Genomic DNA, 21084 nt, shown 5'->3' with positions numbered 1-21084 from the left:
TTTGGAGTTACCGCTTATTTGCTAAACCTCGGGGGTTTTTTTAATATACAAAATGGGAACATAGGTTACTGTGGCAGATTTTAGGGAGGAGTAGCCATGGCATTATGTAAGGAAGCTCCATAGTGCTCAATGGGTGTTGCCAATGTTCTTTGTGTTTGATGAAGATACTAATGATTTTGAGAATTAAATGAAATATTGTGTGAAAGTACACAGCTTATTGTGTATACTCAGATGTCCTGCTGGTTCTGAGACACAGGTGAGGGACATATGGTGAGAAAGATGACACCTGAAATGTGAGGATCTGAGAAATGGGGTGACTTGAAATTAGACTTTTTACAATGTTTTGTAGATGAGTAAAAAGGCATAATCACAAGGGACAATGTCTTGTAGTATCAAGAGATACTGCAGCTTTGGCCCTGGCTGGTGTGGCTCATTAGATTGAGTGCCAGCCTGTGAACCAAAAAACTGGTTCGATACCCAGTCAGGGCACATGCCTGGGTTGCAGGTCAGGTCCCCAGTTGGGGGCGTATGAGAGGCAACCAATCGATATATCTTGCACATCGAGGTTTTTCTCCCTCTCCTTTTCCCTTCCTTCTCCTCTCTCTAAAAATAAATAAAATCTTAAAAGAAAAAAAGAGATACTTCAACTTTGACTGACTCTCTATGGGAGGGGACAGAAGCTTGGATGTCCTACTGTCCTTCCAGGTGCAGCTGAGTGCATCCCAGCTACAGATGAATGAGAGCCTGCGGGTGGGTGGGGGTGGTTAAAGCTGGATCAAGGCAGAGAGAGGGAACTGTTTTGTCAGGTGACACGTCATGAAGTCACTCAGACTGTCTTGTGTCAGGAGCAACGTCTGTCTCTTCTATCAGGCAAGGTGACACCACCTCACTCCAGCTTGTGTGTGCACCTGCCACCTCTTCCTTAGAGGTTATGTGGTTGTGGTTCGACTGCCTGCGAGCCCGTGAGGGCTGGGCCCAGGCTTCACCCTCAAGGAGGTTGTGCCAGCAACCAGCTGTGGGTGTGCCTGTTCATTCAACGAATATGCTGGTTGAGGAGAAAACTGGTGAATACCACGGGACCCCTGCTGCCAGCCTTCCAGCCTGCAGAGTGCACGGCGCACAAACAGGGAGAGACCAGGAAAGGCACTGTGTACCCACTGCTCTGAGGAGAGCGCCCTTGATCCCGTTCTTAGCAGTTAGGGAGTATTTCCTGGAGGAAGCGACCTTCTTAAAGTTGGAACCTAGAGGCCAGAGCATCAGTTAGGCATTTTTTCAGCTGCAAGGAATATCTAGCGTAAACAAGTAGGGGAGTATTTGCTTACAGAAGAAGTCTGGTGGCAAGCACTTGTCAGTATCTTTCATGGCCTCAGGAGTACCACCAGGGAACCAGGCTCCTCCTGTTCCTCCCCTCCATCCCCCGGAAGGCCTCGTCATCCCATCGTCACATAGTTGCGAAACTGGAGGCTGTGGCAGTACCACACATCACAACAATTACCAAGTGGAAATAATTCATCTGTGAGGCCAAATTTCCCCCCAAAGACATAAGACATCACTGGCCAGAAGTGGTCACGTGGCCATGACTGACAGTAAATTTGGGAAAACTGCAAAGGAGGATGGGCATGCTATAGACCAGGACTTGTCCCTGCGGCTGACATCTACTGTATCCACATAAGATTTGTTGGCAAGGAAAGAAGACAGGGAGGTTGGCTGCTGGGGAAGACTTAAGTGTCTGGCACAGGAAGGGTAGGACCTGAGGGAGAGATGGTTCAGAGGGAACGGCTTGTGCGAAGACCCAGAGGCGAGGGCATGGCCTGCTCACGGAACTGAAAGTCCATTGCCTTAACTGGAGCCGAGAAGCAGGTTGAGAGGGGACCAGGTGGTTCAGGAGGTCTGTTTAGGAATTTGGGTTTCAGCATGACATCCTGGATATTTTCCCAGAATAATCGAAACCTTCCCATTTCCTTTCTGGCACGTTGTGGCCACAGACCCACTCAGAAGATGAGCAGTAGTTTCCAGCCCATTCCCGACCCTACTCGGAGCAATATTTTCAGTGACACCTGGGCCAGGGAGAAGGGTGCACATTGGGCTTGGAATTGAGGGAGCATTAGTCAAGATGCCTCCAGGGTGGGACTGTCGCTGTGGCAGCTTCTCCAGCCCCTTTATCTGTGAATAGGTCAGGGGGCTCTCTGGGCAGGAAAGGCTTGCTGGAGGGGTGCCAGGGCCCAGAGAGACTGAAAGGCTGGATGAGCCACTTCACTCCTCTTCCTGTGGTTGGTTGTGAATAATGCAGCAGATAGCCAGCACGACACCGCCCCCCCCCCCCCCCCCCCCCCCCCCCCCCCGCACCCAACTGCTTCCTGTGAGACTACTGCAGGCAGAGGAGAAGTGGGAGGAGTCAGGCAGGTAGGGTTAGAATCCTGGCATTTGGGCCAGAGATGTCAATGCTTGAGCTTCTGCTTCCTAAAGTGTAAAGTGGGAATTAACCGCCTAAAGCATCAGTCATGGCCTTTGGCAATCCAGTCACCTGAACCTCTCCACCCTCAACCTCCCACCCTCTGGGCTGTGGTTTCTCAGCTGGCTGGGGCACCACCTTCTGGCCCCTCTTGTTTCCTTGAAGCCCCAGTGGACGTGGAGTAAGTGCACAGGAGGCGGCAGGTGAGTCTGGGCCTGCCGGTGTGGGTGACCTCAGTGAAGCAGGATTTACCTCTCTCCATTTCCTCTCCCTATCCTCCACCCCCACCGTCATCCTAGCACACCCGGTTCATCTGCTCTCTTGCTGGAGGTTATCATGGGCTTCTCACCACCAGAACTGGGAGGTGGGGACGTCTGATCCTGAGTATTGCGGAATGGGTGCATCCTGGACTCCGAGTCACCACACTGAGGACCTGCCCTGCCACTCACTACCTTTGTGATCCTGGCGAGTCATTTCCCCTCTGGGCTTTAGCTGCTTCCTCTTTGGTAAGCCAAGGGTGAAGTACCTGTTCCACGAATTCCAGTGATATTCTGTTCATTGTGAGAACAAATGGAGGCAAATGGAGGCAACAGGCCTGCGTTTGAGGTCAGACAGACTGAAGTCTTGAAACTTCTCTGAGCCTCAGCTTCCTCATCTCTTCACTATTTTTGTCCTGTGTGTAAAGGGGACCAGAAAACCAGCTGGGGGCACAGCGAGTACTTCTCCCTGCCCCCCTCTTCCAGCATGGTGGTCCCAGCTCCAAGAACTGGGTGAAAGCCAGAGGATTGAGGACACCTGGGAACTGTTAAAAAGACATTCTCTGTTGTCCCTGAAGAGTCGGATTCAGGGTTCAGGGGTGGGGGCAGGGGAGACAGCTGGAACTTTAACAACCTTCCAGGTTAACTCAGCCAGTGCTGGAACATCAGGTGGGGAGAGCCAGTCCTCCATGAGGCAGGGGGTAGGTAGAGCTCGGGGTTCTGTCAGAGATGCCAATATCCTCACCCCACATCTTGTGGCTCCGTGGGCTGCCCTTATTTAAGGCGAGGGTGTAGGTAAGCATAGCTGGAAAGAGCCCTTAAGTACCTGAACCCTCCTTCCCCAGTCCCTGGCTTCCTCTGGATTCCCTCCAAACCTGCTCTGCTCTATGGGCCACCTGCCTTGGTGCTTGTAAAAAATTCATTTACTGGTGCCCCCCACCCCCCACCACTGCTGGATCAGAATCTCTCGAAATGGAATATGAGAAATTGCCTTTTTTAAACCTTCATGTTTAACAAATTCTCCAACTGACGTGGAGAAAGGATTTGATCCCCCAATTCTGGGACACAAGGCAGGAGCTTGGGTAAATAAAGTGATTTTCATTCACATAGTTCCTACTTTGCACCAGGCATCTCACTAGGTATAATAGAGAGGAGGTGTTAGTGGTACTGGCCCAGGAACCTCGGGCCAGAGATGCGCAGTGGAGGGCTCAAGCCGAAGACCAGAGGCAGCAATCAAATCCCGGTCTGGTGGATTCTTAGAGTTGCTATTTGAGAATGTCCACTTATGCCATGGCCCTGTTTGCTTTTCTCTGTGGCCTTAACACCTGTGCTTCCTGCTCAGCCCAATCAGGTGTGTGTGTAGTGGGGTGGTGCAGGTGGTGGAGGTGGAGTTAAGGAGTAACTTTTAGCTCAGAACACCCAAAGTTGGAGCTCCGGGTATAATCCTAGGCTTTGGACAGAACTATTGCCCTTTGGCTTGCCCTTGGGCCTCCTCAGAGCAAGGATTGTCTTCTCCCTCCCCTGGGGATTCAGGGGAGGGGTGGCTGCATTTCCCTGGCAGATGGGGGTAGCTTCAGAAGGCAAGTTTCCCAGCTGATTGGGCATCCCTGAAGTCAGGGCTGTCTCTTCTCTTGGTTGGGGGCACCTGTGGGAGGGTTATGTCACTATGTCATACCCATTGGATGGTGATCGTCTGTGGGCAAGATTGGCTGTGTGTCCCCTCATATAGGGGTATCTTCTGAAAGCAGTTTTGGGTCTTTTTCCATTAGTGTGGGGCTCACTATAGATGGCACTGTACCCACTGAAGGTTGGGCCCCGGGGACAGGGCTGGGGGCTTTCCTAGATCAGAGCCTATCTCCCCCTCTGACAAGGGACCCGGTTTCTCCCTCCTCTGCCAGCTCAGGCCCAGCTCTTCCTCCTAGAGAGGATAGTCTCGTTAGAGGGGGCCAGTCCTGTGTTGCTGGCTGAGCTGATAGGCAGAGAGAGAGACTCCCTGGCTAGAGGTGAATATTCCTGATGACCTTGGGTTGGGGCCACACCCAAGCAGCTGGCTTGGACTCGTGCCGTGACCATCCAGCAGAGCCAGCAGGCAGGCCTCCCCTAATTCTTTATCCTGCCGCTGCTGAACTGGGATTGGAACAGAGAGGAAAGTGAGTCACACACCTAGGCCTGGGCCTGCCTTCTGCCTCCTCCTCATTCCCTGTGCAGCTTCCTGAGTTCCCTCAGAAGCCTTCCAGGAAACATGCTCTCAGAGGTCCCCACAGCCCCTCAGCTTTTTTGTCACTTCCTAGACTCCTCTCCCTGCTGTTTCTCAGGTAAGTGGCTGGCGGCTTGGATGAGAGGGTTGGGTTTGGCTGTTTTGTCTAGCTGCCTCTCAGAATTCTTGAGGCTAGTCAGGCTCTAGAGTGGTCTGGAGCTGGGTGAGAACTGACTTCTCTGCCGTCAGCAGCCACTCATGGATGGACACAGAGTCCCCCTTCGTCACTCACAGACACAGCACATATTCTTCCGCTCCTCATAGGCACTTAGCATACACAACCCTAACAGATACAGCATTCCTTCACATCACACAAAGCACAGCCTCCTTACCTACACACACAGTTCGTGGCCCTCTACAAACACGCAACACAGCAACACACAACAGACTCTTCGGCATCCATGATACAACTGTGACCCTTCACTACACACAATATACAAACTGTCACAACTGACACAGTCTGCTCATGTGATGCCTATCATACCCACAGGACAAAACACATCATCACAGACACACAACACGGGCAATAGTACTGATAGACACCACAAGCCACAGAAGACCCTTCACTCACTGCAGACAAGCCTATTCCACATAGACACACACACAAACACACACACACATCCATGCAACCATCTGTACATATCCCTGAAACTCCCCTCACCCCCAAACAGGTCTCCAGTATCCTGGGGTACTACTACCTAGCTGGGGCAAGGGCCCAGCCCAGTTAACTACACCCATCCCCAATTCTCACCCCTCTTCTGCACCCCAGCCCTGCTTGTCCATTGTGGGGCATCCAGGAGCAGAGCCAGGGGTCCTGGCCACATCCTGGAGCATGGTAGGAGGGACTCCATGCCGCTCCCTATGCCCTGGGACTGAGCATAAGCTGTTAATATAAAAAGCTTGCTAGCATTTATCACTTTCCTACTGCAGGTCAGATATCGTGCTCAGTGCTTTTGCATGTATTATCTTATTTGATTATACAATACCTTTGTGCAGTAGATACTCAGCCTCATTTTATAGCTGTGTTTCCATATAGGCTCAGAGGGGTTAAGAAACCTGCCTGATACACCATGGCTGGGAAGTAGCAGTGGGATCTACACATAGATAAGCCTGACACCAGAGTCCATCTCTTTATTATTATTATTATTATTATTATTATTATATTTTATTTTATTTTTACTTCTCAGAGGTAACACAGGTGCAAAATTTCAAGTTCAGTAGATCTAAAGGAACACACAGTGAACAGACGCTCTCTGATCCTTGTTCTCCAGCCACCCAGTTTCATTCTCTGGAAGAAACCTGAGTTACTTCTTGGAGAGCTCTCTTTTTTTTAATATGCCTTTTAATTAATTAATTAATTTTTTAGGGAGGGGGGAGGGAGTGAGAAAGAGAGGGAGAGAAACATCGACTGGTTGCCTCTTGCATGCCCCCAACCAGGGATCTGGCATGCAACCCCACCCAGGCATGTGCTCTGACCTGGAATCGAACTGGTGACCTTTTGGTTTGCAGGCCAATGCTCAATCCACTGAGCCACACCAGCCAGGGTAAGACCTCTTTTTTTTAACAACTGTTATAGGGTGTTCTAGCGGTAATGGCTCCAAGAATAGTGCCCAGACTCGGGGGCTCTCCCATACCCTCCCCCTGCCCAGGCACCCAGGCAGCTGCCCCTATTTGCTCCAAGGGCTCCTTCCATCCAAAACCCTCTTCTGTCCTAAGTTCTCAGGGACCCCTCTGCCCCGGAGCCCCTGGGCCTGGAGGCCTGAATCTTCTCCCCGTTAAGTCCACCCCTGTGGACTTTGGCCGTACCCCTGACGTTTTCTTTTATGTGACCCCTCTTACAAGCTGGGGCTTCTCCCCTGAGTGGTGCTCCCTTTGTCGTAGGAGGTGTGCCCAGGCTGGAGCGGGAGAGCAGGCGAGACTCAGCCCTGGCCAAGGAAGGAAAAAATGAGGGAGAAGAAGAGGAAAAAGGGAGAGGAGACTGAGGACTAGCTGCCAGACGCTGTCCTTTACACACCTAATCCTACTGTGAGGTGAGGCTGCCACCCCTGCTTACCAGATGAAGGGCCTGAGGAGCTCTGGTGGTCCAGTTGTTAAGTGGCACAGTTGGGATTTAAACTCCCGAAATCTGAGGGAGGATGAGTAAATGAGAGAGAGAGAGAGGGAAAGCTAGAGAAAGAGAGAGTGAGAGAGGATCTGAGAGAGAAACAGGTTATAACAGTGAGAACAAAGAGAGGATTTGAGGCTGTGAAGCATCCGGGCTGGCCATCCAAGAAAGGGGTCTCAGGTTTTGTAGCAATCCCTCTCCTCTCTAGTGACTCTTCCTTGATTCCTGTTCATTTGCCCTATTTGTGCTTATACTGTCCTGTCTTGAGTACTGTAATTTATAAAATCTTGCTATATGATGTGGCATGTTTTTTGACTTCTCACTCTCCAAACTGTTTTGGCCAATTCCAGACTCATGTTTACACACATGTGTGCACACACCAAACAAAGGTTTTATGTGCACACGTTTTGCAAATGTTTTTAGTTTAGCATTGTGTTTATTGCCCATGTTATGTGCAGTTCTGTTCATTTTAACATATTTACAGAATTACACTGTAGAAGCATATCAATATATATTAATATTGCAACTGTACCTAGGAAGGATGTGCATATTTTCAACTTTATTTTGAAATTAATTTCCAAAATGATGGGGCCACTTGTCATCTCGTCTTAGCAGTGTCCTGAGAGTTTCCATTGCTCTACATCCTCTGCAGTGTCTGAAATTGGCAGACTTTAATTTTTCCAGTCTGGTAGCTGCTTGTTTTAATATGAACTGCTGATTTCCCGAAACATTGATTATATTTTTATCTTTCTCAGCTTTCAGGCGTTTTCCTTCTGTGAATTGCCTACTTCTTTTTTTGACCTGTTTTTAAAAATTGGGCTAGTGTTTAGGTTATTGATTTGTAGGAATTTATGTCACACTATGCCTGAAAATTCTTTGATACATATCTTGCAAATATCTTCTCCTGGTCTGTGACTTGCCTCTTTACTATTTTTGCAGTATCTTTTGAAATCGACATTTTTAAACTTTATGTGGTCAGATTTATACAGCTTCTCTTTGTTGTTTGTAATTTCTATATCTTAAGAAACATTTTCCTACCCTTATTTCATACATATATTCACCCTTATTTTCTTCCAAAACTTTTTATAATTTGCTTTTCATGGTTAGGTCTTAATGCCAGTTGGAATATAATTCTGCATGTGGTGTGAAGATGGGATCTAGACTCATTAACATTTCTTCCCTAGTGGATAGCCAGCGGTGTGCGCCAACATCTGCTCTTATCCTACTGATCTCTAACGACAGCTCTGTCACATGCACTAAGTTTCCGTATGTGTGGCCTTCGTTTCTGGGACCTCTGTGCAGTTTCTTTGGACTGGTTGCTATCCCTTTGTTAATATCACCCTGTCTTAACACTGCCACTTTAGAATGAGACTTCATATATGACAGGGAAAATCTTGTGGTGTGTCCTGGTCGTTCATATATCCTGCTGTTTCAAAATGTCTTGGTTAGTTTTAGATCTTTGATTTTTCGTTTGGAATTTTAGGATCAGCTTATTAAATTTCCTTGAAGAACCTATTGGGATTTTTTTTTCAAGTGCTTTTTTAATGTAATTTTTATTCCCCCAGCTTTATTAACATCTGTTGGGATTTTGATTGGACTGGCACTGAACTCAGAGTAAATTGGGAGGAACGTACAGTTTTGTGATATCGACAGTCTTATGCATGAATGCACGACATTATTTATTCATGTAGTTCTTCTTTAATTATTTTTCAACAATTTTTATAATTTACTGAATCAAGAGCAAATTGCACATCTTGGCTTCCAAAAAATTATATACCCAGATAGTTTCCTTGGTTTTATAAATTGTGTCTTCTTAAAAATAACATTTTCTGTTTGTTGATTATGTATAGGAACATTATTGATTTGTATATGTTGACTTATTTTTTAGCTTATAAACAACAGATGTTTATTTCTCACAGTTTTGGAGACTGGAAGCGATTTTACATCTAGAAATCTTGTTTTTGTTAGTTCTAGTAATTTGTCCATGAAATTGCTTTAAGTTTTCTACGTAAACAATTCATTGCCTGTGAAAATGACGGTTTTGCTAGTCTTTTCCAATCTTCATAACCTTTTTTGTTCTCATATTCTTTACAACAGAATGAGGTACTTATGATTATTCCTAATTTGCAGATTAAAAAACCGAGGCTCAAAGGAGTAAAGAGCCTTTTTCTAAGGTCGCACGGAGAGTTGGTGGTGGTCTAAATTTGAATTCAAGTCTCTGATCCTAAAGCCCGTTCTCCTTTCCTATGGTGTTCTTCCTCCCACTTCATCCCCAACTGCTGATGAGGAAAGGGTCGCTCACAGACATGGTGTCCAGCCCACTGTATGTGAGGACGGGTGAAGAGGGCAGAGAGAAGTCAACAAAGCCTTGATCACAGTTGTGCAAGGGTGGTCTGGTACTGGGTGTAGGGTGGTGGAGTCCTAGTCCCAGTTCTGCTGCCTACCAGCTGTGTTACCTTGGGTGATTCCTCTCCTGTCCTCTAACGCCATTCGTTCACTCAATAACCCCCACGGAGGAGCACCTGCAGTGTGCGGGCGGTATTCCAGAGCAGGGAGCGGAATGCAGTGATAAACAAACAAGCAATCCCTGCTCTTAAGGACCTCAACAAGTTAGTTGGGGAGACAGATAATGAACAAAGTAAAGCAGCAAAATGTATGGTGTGTGAGATGTGAGAAGTGCTGTGAGAAAAATAAAGCAGTGTAAGGGCCTAGGGCATGTCGGAGAAGGGGTTATTCAGAAAGTCCTCACTGAGAAGGTGACATTTGAGTCAAGACCTGGGAAAAGCTTGGGGCGGGTGTGCGCCCGGTATGTCGAAGAAAACAAGAAGCCAATGTGATTAGAGCGCAGGGAGCTTTATGCGGGAGATGAGGCCAGGTTTTGTGGGAATTCTGAAGGACTTAGGATTTTTTGCTAAGTGAGGTGGAAGCCACTAGAGAGTTTTGAGTGGAAGGATGGTGAGATTTGGTGTTTAAGAGGCTCAATTCACTGCTGTGCTGAGAACAGACTGAAATAGTGTGCAAGGGTGGAAACAAGGAGAACAGTGAGGGCCACCCATCCAGGTGAGAGATGGTGGTGGCTAGAACCAGGGCTATAGCAGTGGAGATTGTGAAAGTATCTGACTCTCTCATCATTTGAAGTTGAAAGTACAATTACAAATTTGTCTAAAAATAAAAATAAGGTCCTGGCTGGGTGGCTCAGTTGCTTGGAGCACCATCCTGTACACCAAAAACATTGCAGGTGTGATACCCTCTCTGGGCACATAATACCTAGGTTGCAGGTTCAATCCCTGGTCGGGGCTTGTATGTGAGGCAACTGATGTTTCTTTCTCACACTGATGTTTCTCTACCTCTCTCTCTCCCTTCCTCTCTCTCTAAAAGCCAATTTAAAAAAACCCCAAAAACAAAAAACAAAAAACATCCACCCTGGCTGGTGTGGCTCAGTGGATTGAGTGCTGGGAATTGAACCAAAGGACTGCTGGTTCAATTCCCAGTCAGGCACATGCCTGGGTTGTGGGCCAGATCCCCAGTAGGGGGCACACAAGAGGCAACCACACATTGATGTTTCTCTCCCTCTCTCCCTCCTTTCCTCTCTCTCTAAAAATAAATGAATAAAACCCTAAAACAGAACATATCCTTTTTTAAATTTTATTGGAAGGCATTTTCCCCCCACTCTCAAATATCATGAAACCAATTGATTTACTGAATCAAGATCTTCATTGGTATTGCTCTTTTTTTTAAATATCGTTTAGCAGAGTTTTCCAGGTTACATCATTTTGGTTTCCTTGCACACTGTGTGAGATACAACACCTAACATCATATACACTGTTCATAATAAAAGGCCGTCCCAGGGAAATGGCGTCCCAAGCCAGAATTATCCACTGTAGAATGTCAGGACAGTTTGCTTCTTCATCGTCATTCTGATCTCTAACATCCAAACAAGAGCTGAATTACTTTAAAAACCAAACCTAGCTCATAAATTTCTCCTTCCTCCGTCCTTCCCTCTCTCTATCCATTCCTTCCTTCCTTCCTGTTTGTTTGAATCAGGATCCAAACAGGCTCACAGGTAGCAATGTGTGGCTATGTCTCCTACTTCTCACTTGATCTGTAGGTTCTCTTGTCATCGTTTTTCTCCTTTATCACTTACTTGTTTGTTCTGTGCATTCACTATGCAACGAGTTTGCTGGGTGTACCCTATGATCTGCTTGTCCCTCTTCTACATTTCTGTAAACTGGTGGTTGAACTTGCTGATTTTGTTTTTCTTCCCTTGGCAGGACTATTTCATAGGCAGTGTTGCGAACTGGGCATGCACAAACACAAGTTTATTAGAAAATACATCCCTCTAGTCCTGTATCAGTCAGGCATATAGCTACTATAGCTACTGTAACAAATGACTCCAAATTTGGCAGCTTAAAACAACACATGCTTATTCTCTTACAGCTCTGGAGGCCAGAAACCCAAAATCAGAGCTTGCCATCCCTTTCTGGGACCCTAACGGGTACGTATATCTTTTTTTGACATATTTGATTTGATTCGATTTGACATAGTTGATTTGGTTGATCCAGATTTCAAACAAGATCCACAGGTTGTATTTCATTTTTATGTCTCTTAAGTGTCTTTCAATCTAGAATAGTCTCCTCCTCATTTGGCCCCCATGCGGCTGGCCTGTCGAAGGAACTGGATCAGCTGCCCCGTAGAATGTCCTTTCCCCACATTCTGGGTTTAACTGCCTCCTTGCACGGTTCTTTAATTTGTTCCTCTGTCCCCTGTGCTTCCTACAAACTGAAGGTGAGATCTAAAGGCTTGATTAGCTACAGAGTTGAATATATTTTAAAGCAGAACTGACGGAGTTTGCTAACAGAATGGATGTGGGTAGGAGAGAAAGGAGGAGTCAGCATCGGTTTGCTCATTTGTTGAAAATGATAATAATCTCTGCCCACCTACCCTGCTTATTGAGAATCTGTAAGAGGCAGTGCCGTGCATCTGCTACACGAACATATGTGAGAGACTGCCGAAAACCAGGCCGAGCTCATCAGGCCTGGGTCTGAGTCAGGTGCCTTTGAGACGGTGGCCACCTGGGGGCTGGCTGATTCTGGAGGTCCCTCCTTGGTTTGATGTTCCTCCTGGAGGGTGGTGGCTGGAGGATGGCTGAGAAGGTGAAGCCAGTTTTGGGAAAGAAGTTCTGGGTTGGGGGGCAGAGTGAGGGCCTTGGATTTCGGGTGGACACTTTGCATGAAAGTGGAACTCCATGACCAGATCATACCCTCTGTGTTTGGGGGCACTCAAGGCCCAAAAGGCCTCTAAGGGAGAGGAAGAGATGGCCAAACTGGGCCTTTTTGAAGTCCCTAACAGGAGGCCTAGGGAGATTCGAGAAGAGTGCAGGTGGTGGGGGAGTGGGGAGCAGCTGTGGGTGAAGGAACCGAGGAAGGAAGTGACTGGGGGCAGGTGTGAGGGTGTGATAGATGTGGGCCCCTGTGTGTGCATGCGGGCGGAGGGAGGTAATAGTGAGTCTTTGCGTGATACTATGTATTGAGGATATGTGAGCGTGCAAGGATTATATGCATAAGTAGTTGAGTGTGTCTGTCTGTGGGTGACAGGGGCAGAGCTGGCAGAGAGGGACCAGATTTTTGGCTCTAGGTCTTAGGGCTGAGGCGCATGTGGGGGTATTTTGTCCTTTGAGGTTTAGTTTTGGCTTTGATAGGGGAACGCAGTGGGTTCCCAGTTAGCGAGAGGAGGCTCACCCAGACACCCAGGGTGGAGCAGAGGCTGGGCCCTGTGCAGGGAGTCCGCAGCCTGCACTCCTGGTTCTGCTTTGCACCTGCCTTGCTGTGGGACCCTGGCCTTGCCGAGACCTGTTTCCTGTCTGTGTGGGAGGCTGCTGGAGTGACTGAGGGACTAGCTTCCCTAGACAGTGTCCACTACGGTGCCCAGCGCCTGAGGATGTGCAATCCATGCTGATTGAAAAATAAGTGGATAAATGGATTAAAAACCGAGGCAGGAAGCTCCGGCCCCTCCTTTACTTATGTGCACACAAAGCCTCCATCCAACTGACTTTTCCACTCACACACACACTCCCAAACTCACCTCACTGGCCCACGTCTGTTCACCCTCACTCCGCTCCTGCTCACTCCCACTAACTCCGCTCAGGTTATTGTGACACTCCCTCTCTCCTCCCCCAGGTCTGTAGCGGCCTGTCAACACCGGGCCCCTGCGTCTAGGTCACCAGGGACGCCCAGCCCAGTCCAGCCCAGCCCAGCCCATCATGCCTCTGACACAGCGGCTCCTCTGAGCGCCTCCCTGCTCGTCCTGTTTGTGTTCGAGCTGTCTCGCCCGTTCTTCTTCCTCTCCCGTTCTTTCATGTTTTTTCTCACACTCATGCACAGACACACACAGACACGTGTATATGCGCACACAGGCACACGCTGTCTGTCATCTTTTCCTCTTTAAACTCCCTTGGTTTTGTCCTGTGTCTCCTCACCCCTCTCGTGCGCTCTCTGTGAGCTTACGTTTTTCTGCCTCCCTCCCTGCCTCTTTCACGTCATCCTGACTCCCTCTCACTGTTTTCTCCATCAGTCAGCTACTCCTGTCTCCTCTTCTTCCTCGCTGTCATGCTCAGTTTCTCTCTCTCTCCCTCGAGCACGCTACCTCATTTCTTGCTTTCTCTCTCTTGCACTTTCCCTCTCTCACCCCAGCTCCCCCGAACGGTGGCTGCTGCCCCCACCCCATGCTGCCCCCTGCCCTGTGAGACACTTTCCACCAGTGTCCACAACCTGGCTGACCCAACTTGGAGGTTCCGGTGGCGTCTGCCAGAGGGGCCTTAGGGTCACAGCATTTCCTCCCGTGGGGTGATGGGGCAGTGACATGCTGTTTCCTCACTTCTGCAATTTCCACAAAGCGCAGAGCCTGGGTCTGCAGACAGAGACTCTCAGATCCCGCAGCTGCAGCCGCTGTTCCTCGTCCAGGTAAGGGGGGTCCCAGCCCTGGCTGGCAAGGGGGAGGCATATGAAAATGTCCTCAGGAGTCCTAGGTCATGCCCCTAGACTGCGCCAAAGCAAATGGTGGTTCCGTTTTTAAGGAACTGTTTTGGCATTTTCCTCAGGCCCAGAGTCTCATGTTTACAGAGAATTCCTCATGAGCAAACTTTCCTAGGGAATCCAGCTCCCCTCTCCGAGGCCAAGGCAGTGCGGAAGGGACCTCAGAGACCCCCTGGGGGGTGATAAGGGTCATGACAGCGGGGCTACCTTGGTCTCAGGGAGCTGAGTGCCCTGTGCTTTGCTAGCTGTGTGGCCGTGGCTAAGTTGCCCCCCACCCGCTGCGTCTCTGTTTCCTAAACTGTCAAATGAGGATAAATCCATCTCCCCAGCAGGATTGTTCTGAGAGGTAAAGGATCTCGTACAGGGCTGGGGATGTAGGAGATGCCAGGTCTCCCGGGGTGGGGGGTGATGGAGACCACCAGGTGATTGGTGCAGGGGACCCAGCCCACAGCCAGTTCCCCCATCAGGTGCCAGGTGGTAGGGACAGGGCACAGGCTGGTACCCACTCTCCTCCCATCTTTCTCTGGCAGGAGGTGAACCAGGGCTGCTGCCCAGCCACTCACTCTCCTGGGAAGGAGAAGGGAAACAATAGTCTCTCTCCAGGCATTCGGCAGCTCTAATTTAGCTCTGGCTGAATATGTAGCTATGTTCCAGTGCTTGAAGTGTGTGTGTGTGTGTGTGTGTGTGTGTGTGTGTGTTTTAGGGGTGAGTGCTAGGGAAGAAAAAAAAAAGTGAAGGTCCCTGCCTTGAGGTACTGAAAACACAGCCAAGGAGAGACGTCCACTCCAGAGGTGAAGAAATGGGCCTGGGCCCGAGTGGGGCACCAGGGTTTGGGTTTCAGCTCCTGCTCACAAGCTGGGACCTTGGGCAATGCAGGAGCCTCATTTTCCTCCTTTGCAGATTGGGGTTTAAAGTGAATAAACCCTTGTGGGTTTATGGGGAAGATGAAGTAAGAGGCTGGGTGGGGAAGTACGTTGTTAATCGTAGGATGCTGTACAAACAAGCACCGAACCCGGGGTTACTACTAATACTGACCCTGTAATTCCTACTGTTAGTGCCTTAAGGGTGAGGAATTTGTTTTGTTCATTGTTTTATCCTCACTCTTAGTGGAGTTTGGCTCCTCGTTTAATTTTAGCGTATCAATTGAATAGATGAACAGTAAAGTAGGACGCTGTAGTTGGAGGAGAATGGACAGTGAGCCAGAGGCCCATCCTCTGGTCCCAGCTCCACTCCTGACACTGTTGTCACCTTGGGCAAGTCCTTTCTCTTCTCAGCACAGTTGGGGACATCTGCCCACAGAAGGTTTGGGTAAGGAATTGAAAGTCTGTGGCATTCATGACAAAATGTGCCTCCAGGACTGAGTTTCTGCTCCTGATTTGTACTGGAGTGGGGTTGGGGTGTGATGAGAGGCGGGGGTCCTTTCATGGGGAGACCTTTACAGAGAGACCTGCTTGAGGCCTCGTTGAGAAAAAGGCAGTGATCCTTTTTATCAGCCGTAGCCCTGCCTTCCCCAGACTGGTTGCCCCTCCTTGTCCCAGTGGTGGGGCACCGGAGCTGAACTGGAGCCTAGGAGCATGCCCTGACTCTCCTCGGGAAGTGTGGCTTAGGAGTGGAACCTGTCCCCAGAAGGGCAAATGCTGGGCGCCCGGCGCAGACACCTGTCTCACCAGCCACTGTTGGTTCCTTGGCAGCATGGTGAGAGGGGGAAGGAGCCCCTGGTATACACATGTGTGTCCGTGGTGGTGTGGGGTGCACTGGGGAGTCTCTCTGGCTATATCCACATGTGCCTGGAGCACGTTCAACCTGCAAGTGGGCCTGGTACAGCCCAGCGGCTCACAGATGCAGGGTCATCAACGTACCAAGCTGAGAAGTTAATAGCTGTCTCTCTGCTCCTTTCTTCCCTTGTGTCTTCAGCCAAAGGGAATCCAGAGCCAGGTTGTGTGTGTGCATATGCACGAGCATGCGTGTGTGCACCAGAGAGGAAGGCGGAGAATGGGCCAGGGAGGACCACCACTCAGCAGCTCCTCCACACCCCCTTAGTTCAACAGGAGGCGGCCCCTCAGGACCTGGGTTTGGATTTGAGCTCAGCCAGGTGATGGGAGAAGCATGTCAAAGATTTGTGCGGTTCCCTTTATAGTTTATAAAGCCCACTTCAGTTCACCAAGTGCTTTACAGTTTGCCAAACCCTTTATCACTCCCCCAATCTCACTTCCTTTTCACAATGCTTGGAGTGGGCGTGACACCCCATTTTGCAGATAATGATCCCAAGGCTCAGAGCCTGTGCAGAGACTCCCTCAAGACAGCAAGTGGCTGGCACTGCTGAGGCCACAGCCCAGGCCCCCAGGTCCCAGTTCCTGCCATTTCTCTTCAGCCACCCCTGGTGGCTATTTCCAAAGGAGGAGATGAGGCTGGTTTGGTGCATGGCTGGTTCATTTGCTTATTTATTCTCTTATCCATTCAACAAACACTTTTTGAGGTGGGGAGAAGGGGAGAGGAACTCACAGCTATTGAACAACAGCCATGTGCACAAATTGCTTCATTCCCTCTTACAACTACCTGGTGAAGGAGCTTTTGTTTCCGCTATTTTGCAAATTAAAGAAGAGAGGCTTTGAGAGACAGGACAGAGCACACGCTTTGAGCAGGAATCAGCTAGGAAAGAGCAGAGCTGGGTGCAGATCTGGGCCTTTGCAATCCCACTTGGGCCAGGCCCTCTGTACCTCTTTACCTCTGTACCAGCAGGACTTGGAAACTTCTAGGCTACAAAGATGTTAGTGTGATTCCTGGTACCGCAGAGGGTGTGCCCTGTGCTGGGGAAGCCCAGAAGAGGAAGCGTGTCTCTGACTTCCAGGAAGCAAGGAGAGGCGAGGCTGACTTAGACAGACACCATCTGAGTATCTGGGAGCTAGGAGAGACTTAGGACAGGCTTAGGATCCACCCTCGCCCCACCAGCTCCATGAGGATGTCCTAGTCTAGCTGAGTGAAGACTGAGTCTCATCAATGTAATGCACTTACCTGGGGTCAGAGTGGGCCCCAGCAAAAAGGAAAATTGGGAAATTCTGATACCCAGTCACCCCTATCACTGGGACCCCAGACCCTGTCCCTGGCCTCTCTTCAGACAAGGAGCTCCATTCACCCATCATTACACGTACCTGGCATAGTCCTAGACTCCTTGTACTGGAAGCGGTGGGGAGCCCAGTGCAGAGCTCCCCAGAGGTCAGTATTCTTGCTCCCTTCATTGCCCCTCAAAGCCCTCTGCTTCTTGGAGGAATTGTAATGAAACCACTCCATGAGGGGAATCTTTAGACGGTATGGCCAGCATGGCCAGGCCAGGGCACAACTGTCAAGCAACAGAGGTCAGAATAGGAGGTAACTCATCTATTGAGCACCTACTATATGCCAAGTACTTTAGAGGTTTACCTGCCTGTAACCAAGGGCTCTCCTGGGAGGTTAGTGTTGACGTTCCCATTTGTACAGATGAGAAAACTTGGACTCACAGAAGGGAAACGACTAATCTGTGGTGTTTCAGTGGCTCCAGGGACTCTAAAGGCTGGAGCAGCTGAGGGTGTGTGAGGGTTTGGAAGTGAAGGATGGACAGTATGATTATGTTTGTGAATGTGTGAATATGTATGTATTTAGCAACTATTTCTTGAGGGTTTGCTGTGTAGGAGGCCCTGAACTGTTGAAATGTTGGAAGCCTCACACCCAGGGAAATCCCAACCCAGAAGTGAAATCAACAGCCATGTGTGTTTTGCATTATGGGAACCAGAGGTGGCACCTTGAACTCTGTCCCGGATAGAGAAGTAAGACTAAAAATAGCCAACATTCCCTGAGCTCTTATTGTGGATCAGGCATTTTCTATTTAATCCTTACAACAACCCTATTGTTGTAAATATTGAGGTAGGTAATATTGTCACCATTATTATTATTCTTTTTACAGAGGCTCATGGAGGTTAAATTAGTTGTCTTGGGCAAGAATCGGCTGATAGCGTTTTATCAGTTGTCCCAGATGCCATAAAAAGTTGTGACTGGTTCTCAGAAGCTTTTAGGGTTGATGACATAGCTGGAAGCCCAATATAGGTGGCTTTGAGCTGGGTGAGCTGGGTGTGAGCAGTCGCGATGGCAGTGGCATACACAATTTTGGGGAACTTTCGATCTCATCTAATCAGAAGGTTGTCTGGATTTCCTGCAGATACAGCTTTTTACATCTGTTGATCATGCATTCCTTCAGTTGTGCTAAGCGCTTTGCATAGGTTGCTCATTGGATCTTCACAGCACTCTGGGGAGGCATGTGCCTGCAGTAGTATCGGCTCCATTTGCAGGGGAAGGACCTGAAGCTCGGAGAGTGATGTGCTTGACCGTGGTTATTAAGCTAGGATGGGACAGAGGCGGGATTTGAACCCAGACTTGTCTGACTCCAGAGACTGTGGTCTTAACCACTGTCCTTTCCAAACACTTCATATCTCCCTTGGGTGCTCACAAAAGCTCTCCAAGGCAGATGTGTTATTGTCTCCATTCACAGTCGAGGCTCAGAGAGGGGAAGCAGTTTTACCAGGTGTCACACAGCTATGAAGTCATGAAGCTGGGCCACAGCACTGCAGTTAGAAAGACACAATGTGCTTGCAAACCTGCCATCTCTTGGGTCTGCTTTTAAAACTTGTTTATTTTATTGTGCTAAGAAACCCACAAGATAAATTGATTCTCTTAAAAATCTTTATTTTTAAAATTATATTTTATTGATTATGCTATTACAGTTGTTCTGATTTTTCCCCTTTTGCCCCCTCCACCCAGCACCCCATACTCCCTCAGGCAGTCCCCCACCATTGTTCGTGTTACGGGTCATGCGTATAAGTTCTTTGGCTTCTCCATTTCCTATACTGTACTTTACATCCCCATGGCTACTTTGTAACTACCTATTAGTACTTCTTCATCTTCTCACTTCTTCATACTTTCCCTCACACCCCCCCTCCCATCTGGCAACCTTCTGGTAATTAACTTTTCTCTTTTTTTTTTAAAATTAATTTATTTATTTACTTTTAGAGAGATGTGAAAGGAGGGAGGAAAAAAGGGAGAGAAACATCGATGTGTGAGAGATACATCAACCAGTTGCCTCTCCCATGCCCCCAACCAGGGACCTGGCCTGCAACCAAGGCATGTGCCCTGACCAGGAATTGAACCGGTAATTCTTTGGTTTGCAGGCCGGGGTTTAATCCACTGAGCCACACCAGCCAGGGATCTCTTGCTTTTAAGAGTCTCTCTTTATCTTTAACTTTTGGCTTTTTAATAATGATGTGTCTTGGAGTGGGCCTCTTTGCATCCATCATAGTTGGGACTCTGTGCTTCCTGGACTTTCATGTCTATTTTCTTCACCAAATTAGGAAAATTTTCTTTCATTATTTTTTCAAATACGTGTCCAAGTTTTTGCTCTTTCTCTTCTTCTGGCACCCTTATGATGTGAATGTTGGACCTGTTGAAGTTGTCCCAGAGGCTGCTTATACTATCCTCATTTTTTTGGATTCTATTTTCTTCTTGTTATTCTGATGGGTTGTTTTTGCTTTCTGATGTTCCAAATCATTGATTTGATTCTCGGCTTCATCCACTGTACTGTTGTTTCCCTATAAATTGTTCTTATTTCAATCAGTGTATCCTTTATTTCTGACTGGGTCTTTTTTATGCTGCTGAGATCCTCGCTAAGTTCCTTGAGCATCCTTATAATGTGTTTTGATCTCTGCATCTGATAGATTGTTTATTTCCATTTCCTTTAGCTCTTTTTCTGGAGTTTTGGTCTATTTTTTCATCTGGGCCATGTTCCTTTGTCTCCTCTTTTTGGCAGCCTCCCTGTGTTTGTTTTTATGTATTAGGTAGAGCTGCTTTGACTGCGTGTCTTGGTAGTGTGGCCTAATGTAGTAGGTGTCCTGTAGGGTCCAGTGGCACAGCCTCCCTTATCACCCAGGCTGGGTACTTGAGGTGTACCCTTTATGTGGGCTGAGTACACAGTCCTCTTATAGTTGAGCCTTGGTTGCTGTTGGCAAATCAATGGGAGGAATTTACCCAAGCCAGTCAGCTGTAAGGACTGGCTGTGACCACTGACCACTAACCTCCACCCTCTGTGGAGGATCAGCTGTGTGGGATGGGGGGCGGTGCTCCGACGTGGTCTGTAGCTGTCCACTGGGTGCACTGGCCCTGGGGTTTTCCTGGGTGGTGTAGGCCAGTATCAGCCCCCAGCTGTGTTTTGCCTGGGGCACTCTTCCTGAGACATAAAACAATTTGAAATGGCCGCTACTTGTGGTGGGCTTGGAGATTCCCAGGTGCACCCAAGCTGTGACTCTAATCTGGCTGCCACTAGGGCTCACTGAAACCAGCTGTTGCTTGTTTGATAGGATTTAGGAGCCAAGATCAGCCATTCATATGGGAAAGCAGCTTGGGTGGGCCCATACGTTGGGTTGCGTAGAGCCTCTGTGGATCTCCACAGTAGGTCACACAGTGTTAGTCAGGTAGATGGAGTCTCAGATGTGGCACCAGCCTATCGACTTTTGGGGGGGGGACAGCTCAGCAAAGGAACAATGGCCTCTGCTCGCCCTGATGCCAGACACTTCAGTCTCCCCCTGTATACCACTGGTGCCCTTCGAGCTGCCACCCCACTGCTGGAGCTCAGACAGAGAGAGTCTGAGTAGGTGAGTCTGTGTGTGGGTTCCCCAAGAGGAACTGCTTAGGGCTCCAGCAGCTTCCTCCATCGCCTCAATCCCCGCTGGTTTTCACAGCCAGAAGTTGGGTGGACTTATCTTCCTGGCACTGGAATCCTGGGCTGGGGGGCCTGGTGTGGGTTTGGGACTCCTAACTCCCGATATATCCCTCCCAAATTTTTATCGACGTGGTTGTGAGGACCATCCCATTCTGTGTTGGTGCCCTTCCTACCAGTCTGGATGGATGAGGTTTATTTAATTCCGTAGTTGTCAGACTTCCATTCAGCTCAATTTCTGATGTTC

General features: G+C 48.7%; 1 protein-coding gene across 3 annotated transcripts in view; it reads left to right on the top strand.

The window, feature by feature from the left end:
- The first annotated feature begins 2477 nt into the window (after positions 1-2477).
- The window catches only part of PTAFR (platelet activating factor receptor), a 34398-nt gene continuing 15791 nt past the window's right edge, over positions 2478-21084 (top strand). The window contains exons 1-3 of one of the 3 annotated variants that reach the window (XM_045190944.3): positions 2755-2958; positions 4918-5024; positions 11508-11565. The gene's annotated coding sequence lies outside the window, so the exon portion shown is untranslated. Of the gene's footprint in view, positions 2656-2754; positions 2959-4917; positions 5025-11507; positions 11566-13399; positions 14030-21084 lie in introns of those variants that run through there. The other 2 variants (XM_045190945.3, XM_045190941.2) reach the window with 2 other exon arrangements.

Source organism: Desmodus rotundus, chromosome 3 (genome assembly GCF_022682495.2).
Source record: "Desmodus rotundus isolate HL8 chromosome 3, HLdesRot8A.1, whole genome shotgun sequence".
Lineage (NCBI taxonomy): Eukaryota > Metazoa > Chordata > Mammalia > Chiroptera > Phyllostomidae > Desmodus > Desmodus rotundus.
Note: the sequence above shows the minus strand (reverse complement) of the source record. Positions and strands in the feature narration are given on the sequence as shown.